The sequence below is a fragment of the Camellia sinensis genome, chromosome 8, assembly GCF_055761805.1.
Source record: "Camellia sinensis isolate YWXY chromosome 8, ASM5576180v1, whole genome shotgun sequence".
NCBI classification, from domain to species: domain Eukaryota; kingdom Viridiplantae; phylum Streptophyta; class Magnoliopsida; order Ericales; family Theaceae; genus Camellia; species Camellia sinensis.
Genome location: NC_138968.1, coordinates 191,281,193 through 191,288,476, shown reverse-complemented (window position 1 = coordinate 191,288,476; position 7,284 = coordinate 191,281,193). Strand labels below are relative to the sequence as shown.

At 41.1% G+C, this 7,284-nt stretch overlaps 1 pseudogene; it reads right to left on the bottom strand.

Annotated features, from left to right (window-relative positions):
• Positions 1-535: 535 nt before the first annotated feature.
• Positions 536-988, bottom strand: LOC114323624 (eukaryotic translation initiation factor 3 subunit H pseudogene; annotated as a pseudogene).
• Positions 989-7,284: the final 6,296 nt, after the last annotated feature.

The window sequence follows — 7,284 nt, the reverse complement described above, 5'->3', positions numbered from 1 at the left end:
GTGGGTTTTTTTTTTTTTTTTTGTGTGTGTAATTGTGATCGGGGTTGATCCCTGAGATGAATAAAATAAGGGAAGGTTTGGTGTGCAAATCTTTATCACACGGATTTGTGAAAAACAGCAATGGTGTTGGGAAATTTTTTTTTTTTGTTTTTTTTTTAATGGAAAAAAAAAGATAAAATAAAATAAAGGAAGGGGAGCAACGTGGGTGGGGTGGCCCAATAAGTTTGGTGTGATGGAATAAAAAGAGACATATATATATATATATATATATATTATTATTGGTGGAATGGTGATGATAATGGGTTGTGGGTGGTGGAAAAAGTAAAGTGAGAGAAAAGAAAAAGGTGAAGATTGGTTTAGTTGCTTCAGAAGAAAAAGAAAAAGAGGTATGGGTTTGTGCAAAAGAGGACAATAACTCTCCCAAAGTCATCATCACATCAAAGACATGCAACAAAACGAAACACAAAGCACGTGGATGGGTCCTAGATTGATCTTGACCGTTGATTAGGTGGAGGCAGAAAGACCAGTGCAGTAATCAAATCCATACCACACATCTCTGGGAAGACTTTGAAGGATCATAGATAAGACAGACACACCGTCTTATATTCTCCTGGTAATTCATAAAGGTCTCAATCAGTTCCACAGTCTGAAAAGATCCTAACAGAGTTGATTGGTACCACCCAACAGTATTATTATCCACATTAACTTCTCGCAAACATCTCATCATTTCAAGCTGATAATTGGCACCATCTGCTTCAATCGCCTCATCTTCATCCCGAATTGGAAAAGGGAAACAATTAGTAACTTCAAGAACACTGCCAACATCGAACCCAAGAAGTTGCCCTGTGACAAGAGCTGGGGAAAGCTCCTTGCAGTGTTTGATAATCTTCAGTATAACCAGACCCTCGATCTGAACGACTCTAGGCGGGGGAGCGACCTCCTCTGTGGCTGCCACTTGCAGAAAGGACCGAGCCATTGTGTTCGCCATGTTGGTGTGGATCGTTGCTGATCTCTGGGATCTAGATTTGGAGGTCAACGATTGAACTAGACACGCCGCCGGCAAAGATCTAGAGAGGAGGTAAGAAGGCGATGGCGAGGAGCGACGACAAGGAGGCAAAGAAGAGAGAGAGGCGAAGAAGGCAATGCGGCAGTGGCGAAGCTGTAGGGAGCCCGACGGCAGCGAATCCCACCTCAACAACTAAACCGGCAGCGAAGACGCCACCGCATCGTCGCAGTCTCTAACAATTAGAGTCAGGACAAAGTGTAAGGGAGAGAGTATTTGGGCAACGATGGGAAGGTATGTGTAGAAAATAAACGGAATAGGTTGAGGTCCGGCGGACGGCTAAGGTGAGATTGCCGCCCGCCGGTGAAGCGAAAATACTAGGTTCTAATCCTGCTCTGATACCATGTTAAATTTAATGTATAAAGAGAAATAGAGAGACTGTTAGAATTAATGTATAGAGAAATAGAGAGAGAATAAATTGTATGTGATATTATTGATTGATTTATATGTACATAGTTGGTCTCCTTTATATAGGAGATGTGGGTGGAGAGTAGGTGGAGTAGGTGGAGTTGTGTAGTGGAGTAGGTGGAGTAGGTGTAGTGGAGTAGGTTTTAACAATGAACATGATGGTTATTACGGTTGGGGAGGACAAAGCAGCGGCGGCTACTATGGAGGGTGTGGAGGAAATGGCTACCACGGAGGCAGTTATGGAGGACACACTTTCTATGGAGACAATAGGCATCTCCATTATGGGGGCTATGGGGACCGTCCTCAATCGAGGAGTCAGTATCAACCCCTGCAAGAGCCATCGGGTCATGGGTTTCCACTAGGACCACCACCTCCGCCGGCTAACACTACCCAAACCGGGGAAGGCGTTACATGTTGCAGTTTGATGTGAGGTTGATGCGTAAGCATGAATTCCAAGTGCATGCCCTATGTGCATTTTACTGATTCCTAATGTTTTCATTCTCTTAGACTATATATAATCTCTATGGTGGATGATTTAGGCTTTAGAACTCAATGACAGTAGTGATTAATGAATATTATTGAAGCTAATGGATGGTACATATAATTAATTCCTCTTGCTTATCAATCCCAATAGATGAAACATATGGGACTCATATTGTGCAATTCTTTCAATCTGTTACAGGGTATTAGCAATTTTGCCAAATTTCTCAAATTGTTTTTGAAAGTCCCTAATTAAGCTCAATTTCTTATGATATATACACTATTTTTGTGTTGCTTAAATCAGTAATATATCTAGTCTTCAGTAGGTTCTTGGCTATGTATGGTATTCAAACTGTCTTTCCCTGGTTGAGTCAATTTTTGATATAGCATGTGTTGTGACTGTTTTACACATCACAGAGAAAAGCATTACATACTTTTTTTTTTTTTGGATTCAGATGAAACATAAAGAAACAGAGAAAGGTCTCAAAGAACAAGTAGCTATTAGGGGCTAATCCCTCACAAAATGAGCTCCAGTCATATCATCTATGACCAAAGCTGTTACAGTTTCTGGGAGTTCCTCTGGAATAACCACATGATCATCTTGTTCCACTCCTAGAGAAAAGCATTATATACGTACATACATGGGCGACTCTACATGGAATCTAGGGTAGTCACTTTTTTCTCTTTTTTGCTGGACAGCCAGTTGCATACCTGAACTTGAAATATTTTTATTGGAAAATGAGTGGGAGTTCTAATTAGAGCTATCACTAGTGATGTACCCACTGCCACAGTTTGTATTGTGTCTTTTTTTTTTTTTGTTTTACTTTGCCACCTCATTAGTGGTAGGTTTAGAGTCACTAAATTAGGTCTCTAGTACTGTTGGCTACATATTTTGTAAAAGCCAGTTACAGTTTGACACGTGGCAGAGTAAGGGTAATAAAGGAAGGTTATTCAAGCCTTTAATCCTGATCGTACACGTGGCAATAAATATTGGTCCTCACATGATCTGAGTAACACTAGATCAATAACGGAATGCAAGATGACATATCTTCAACGGTTACTCATATTCAAATTCAAGTACAAGAGGGAAGCTCAACTGCCAGTAATGGCGTAATGGAGCTACTTGTAAGGAAGCATGATCAGCGATCATGGAGGAGCAATTCGACGGTTCGAAGTGCAGTTCGAAGGTCATCACTGACGAATATAAATAGCAGGGCAGCCCCCGAAAAAAGAGACGGACTCAGATCATACAAATCAGTCATTTACTTCATATATTTTCTTTTCCAGTCTTTTACATTTCCAGTCTTTAAATACCTGTTCTTTAAATACCTGCACTTTAAATACCCGTACTGCACTTCGATTCATAGGAGTAGCTTCAAGTAGATTGAAGTAGATTGCTGTTGTAAACCTCTCCGAGGCTGAGTTCGGACCATTGTAAGTGTTCATTTTTATGAAATACTTCAAATTGTTCTTCATATTACTGTTATTTCTATTAACTTCTCCTAAGTCAAGCCACCAGTAAAAGTCCTCTTCATTGAGGCTGAAAAGAACTAAAACACAATCGTCTGATAATTGGTTGGCAACCACAATTTCTGTAAGGACTGATTGATCCTTGCTGGCACGCTCACATTCACAAAACTACCATTCGAAAAGCCAAAAAGCTAACATATATTTTTGGCACGCCCAGTGGGACTTAATTAAAAATGGCTAGAAGAAGACGACAAGGAGAAAATGAACGCTTGGAAGAAGGCGTGGAAGGAGAGGTAGAAATACCAAATCCAGAGGATAATGTGGTAACACATCCTGTGGAAACTCCTATATTGTCAGAACCTATGGTCGAACAGACCAGTACTTCTGGACAAGAACCATATGTTCATATTATTGGACGAAACCAAGGAATTGGACCATCCACTGTGCCATTTACTCAACCAACAAATCCATGGGATGGTTTAGTAGATGCCATGGGACAACAATTAATGAACACAATGGAAATGTGGGCAACATCCTTTTTGGATCGAATGAATAACCACCAACCAACAAATACAAGACACACGGAGGAAGTTATAAATGTCCCCCAACAAAGATTGGCTAGAGAAAAACAGCCTATGCAAGTTAATGGACATTCTAATGGTCAAACTAGTACCCAAAACTTTGAAAGACCGTCACCTCAGTCTTGGTATGAACCCATTTCAAAGCCTATAGCAGGCCAAAATGCCTCAGTACTTAATAATGAAGCCACACAAGTTGGTGGATCTGGCCAAGTACAAGAAATTGGCATAAGAATGGTTACAAATCCCATGTTCGAAGCCATACCTGGCACAAGGGGGTACACTAATCCCTTATTCGAATTTACACCCGGGGGGTTGGAGGGCTTTCCTACAAATGGCAGAGACACAACACCTGTTCCAGCACCTTTTGCAGGTCCTTTCGTAGGTCATGCTCAAAGAGGTTACCCATACCCTCAACAGCAACCTGCACCGCAAGGACAACCAGCCTCAAATTTACCACCTTATGGACCAAGAGGACCACAAGCACAAGTTTGCCCACCAAATCCTGTGTTTGCCCCTCCAGTAGTGGTTCAGCAGGCACAAAATATGGTCCCTAGAGACCAGATTGCTGATATTGTTAGGGAGATATGTGGACCAATGGCTCGGGGGGTCCAGACTCCTATATACAGAAAACCATACCCAGAATGGGTAGATAGGGTACATGAATACCCAAGGGGATTCAGGATACCAGATTTTACCCTTTTTTATGGGACTGGAAATCAATCAACGATAGAACATATTGCTAGGTTTGCTGCTCAATGCGGTGAATTTACTAACCATGACTATATGAAACTGAGATTATTTCCAAATTCTCTGACTGGTGGAGCATTCGTATGGTACATCAACCTTACACCTGGGTCCATTCAAAATTGGCAACAGATGGAAGAGGCATTCTGTCACGACCCAAACCCGGCCCTATGGGTTTAGCACCGTAACCGACCAGTAATCTGAGATTACCGAAGGCCTGCAGAACAGTAATACAGTAAAACAGAGTACAGGGCCTAGCGGAAGCCAATACAGTAATTAAACAATGTCCAATGAGCTGTGACAGTCTGTATGCCAAAAAGATTTTTCATACATTTATACATAAGCAGTACAGAACAGTATGCACGATATTTACATTCATTCAAACTAGGGACTCTACCCTAGATAGCAGCACAGTGAACAGTCAGTCTATACAACACAGTGAAACAGTACAGAAGGGGGAATTCTTAAAACACCCCTAAGCCTTAGCAGATAGGCTCGGAACCTCGCAGTGAGGCACAAAGGCTGGCTTGACAAAATTGGAGTTACCCTGACGCTCCTAGCTCCGATCTGGTGCCTGTACACCTACATATATATATGAGCAGTGAGCTAAAGCCCAGTGAATAACATAAAGCGTAAAGGGGTTTAGAATGAATGTCCTTACAGTAATGAAAACAGTTCAATTCAATCAGTATTTCAGTTATTCAGTACAGTAAACAGTCATATGTGGTACATCCATTAGCATAACCGTAACAGTAGGTCTTAAAAGACCGAACAGTGATGATGGCCATCAGTCAGTAAACAGTAGTGGTTCCACGAGGGAACCGACAGAGAATTCTGTCGCAGTAACAGTAACAGTAAACAGTAAGTACTAAGGATGCCACAGTACAGTTCAGAAATAAAGGACATACATTCATTCAGTAAATAATACCAGTTCAGTAAACAGTTCAGTTCCGTATTCAAAAGATGTCAGTTGAACATATCTTTACACAATTGTTACTCACAGAGTTCTGGGCTACAGTATGCTAGAGCGTGTCTCCCCAGTTGCCAACCCTACACAGTTCACAGGTTGAACACACACTAAGCTACACAGTTGGGAAAAATATCATAACTTAACCCCTAATTTGCCTTGGTGTGTTCTACAACGATATCCTCATCTAAATGTCTTAAACTAGGCCTAAGAATGCCTAGAACGGGATGAGGATGCAAAGATGCACATTTAAAAGCATTTTCAGGATTTTCAGAAAAACAGCGTCCCGCTCGAGCGCATGCTTCCCCGCTCGAGCGGACATGCAACAAAGGTACACGCTCGAGCGTAAACTTTTCCGCTCGAGCGTACTGTAAAAGTACTGGATGGGTGAAATCTCCGCTCGACGCCCGCTCGAGCTTGAGACATGACTCCGCTCGAGCGCCCAATCCTCCGCTCGAGCGGACTGTAAAACAGTGCAAGATGCTGGAAGCTCGATTTTCCCGCTCGAGCGGCACTTCCCCCGCTCGAGCGGACGACTGAAATCTGGAAATCCCAGATTCGAGCTCCAGGTTCAAAACCAAGCTCAAAAGCATCAAAGCCAATCCTCTTGGGCCCATTTTCTGGAAAACATTTATAAACACATAGAATATCATGTTTCGAAGCTCAATTTTAAGAAATCAAAGCCCAAGGGTGTTTAATTCAAACTCAATTTAAACCATTTTCCAAGGACAATCCTCAAACATGACATGCATGATCTTTAAATCATTTTCAAAGCTTTAATGCTGTTTCAAAAGAACTCAAGCCTTCAAAAACAAGATGAACTCATGGAGTATGACCAAAAGATGGACATGCATGTGAGGTATTATGAACTACAACCTCAAAACTCCAATATATGTACATGCATGCAACAATCAAGCTTCAATTCAACAAAAATGAACCAGAACAAGACTTAGTTCTACAATGAAGCATGAATCATGCAAGAACAACTCAAGGACAAAAATCAAAAAGATGAAATTCATACCTAGGCTCCTTGAATACAAGTCTAGAGGTTCAATCTAGCAAGAACTCCTCTCAATTCCTCTAATTCTAAGATGAATCAAGTGGAATCACTCTACTCCTCTTACTCTCTCTCTCTAGTCGGCAAAACAAGGAGAATGGCTGAGCAAAATATGTTTGATTCAAGTGTAAAGGTTCTCAAAGGTGTATAGGTAGTGGCCCACTCAAGGGCGAGGTTGTAAATAAGTCTAATTCATGTGATTAACTCATTTTAATCTAATTTAATCATACCTAATCAGTTTTCGGGTAAATACACCATAAAATCACATTAATTATGAAGATCACAAAACACTAATCGGTTTCAGATTCGGCCGCCGATAAGGCCTTCAATTAGCAGTTTAAACATATGAACATGAACAGATAATCAGTCAATCAAACAGATAGAATGCAATTAACTAACATATACTCAGTCAATTCAGTTTCAATTTCAGTCAGTCGGTTCAGTATTTCATTCAGTTCGATTATCAGTCAGTTATCAGTTCCGTTTAGCAGTAATCGGTGATTACCGGTAATTA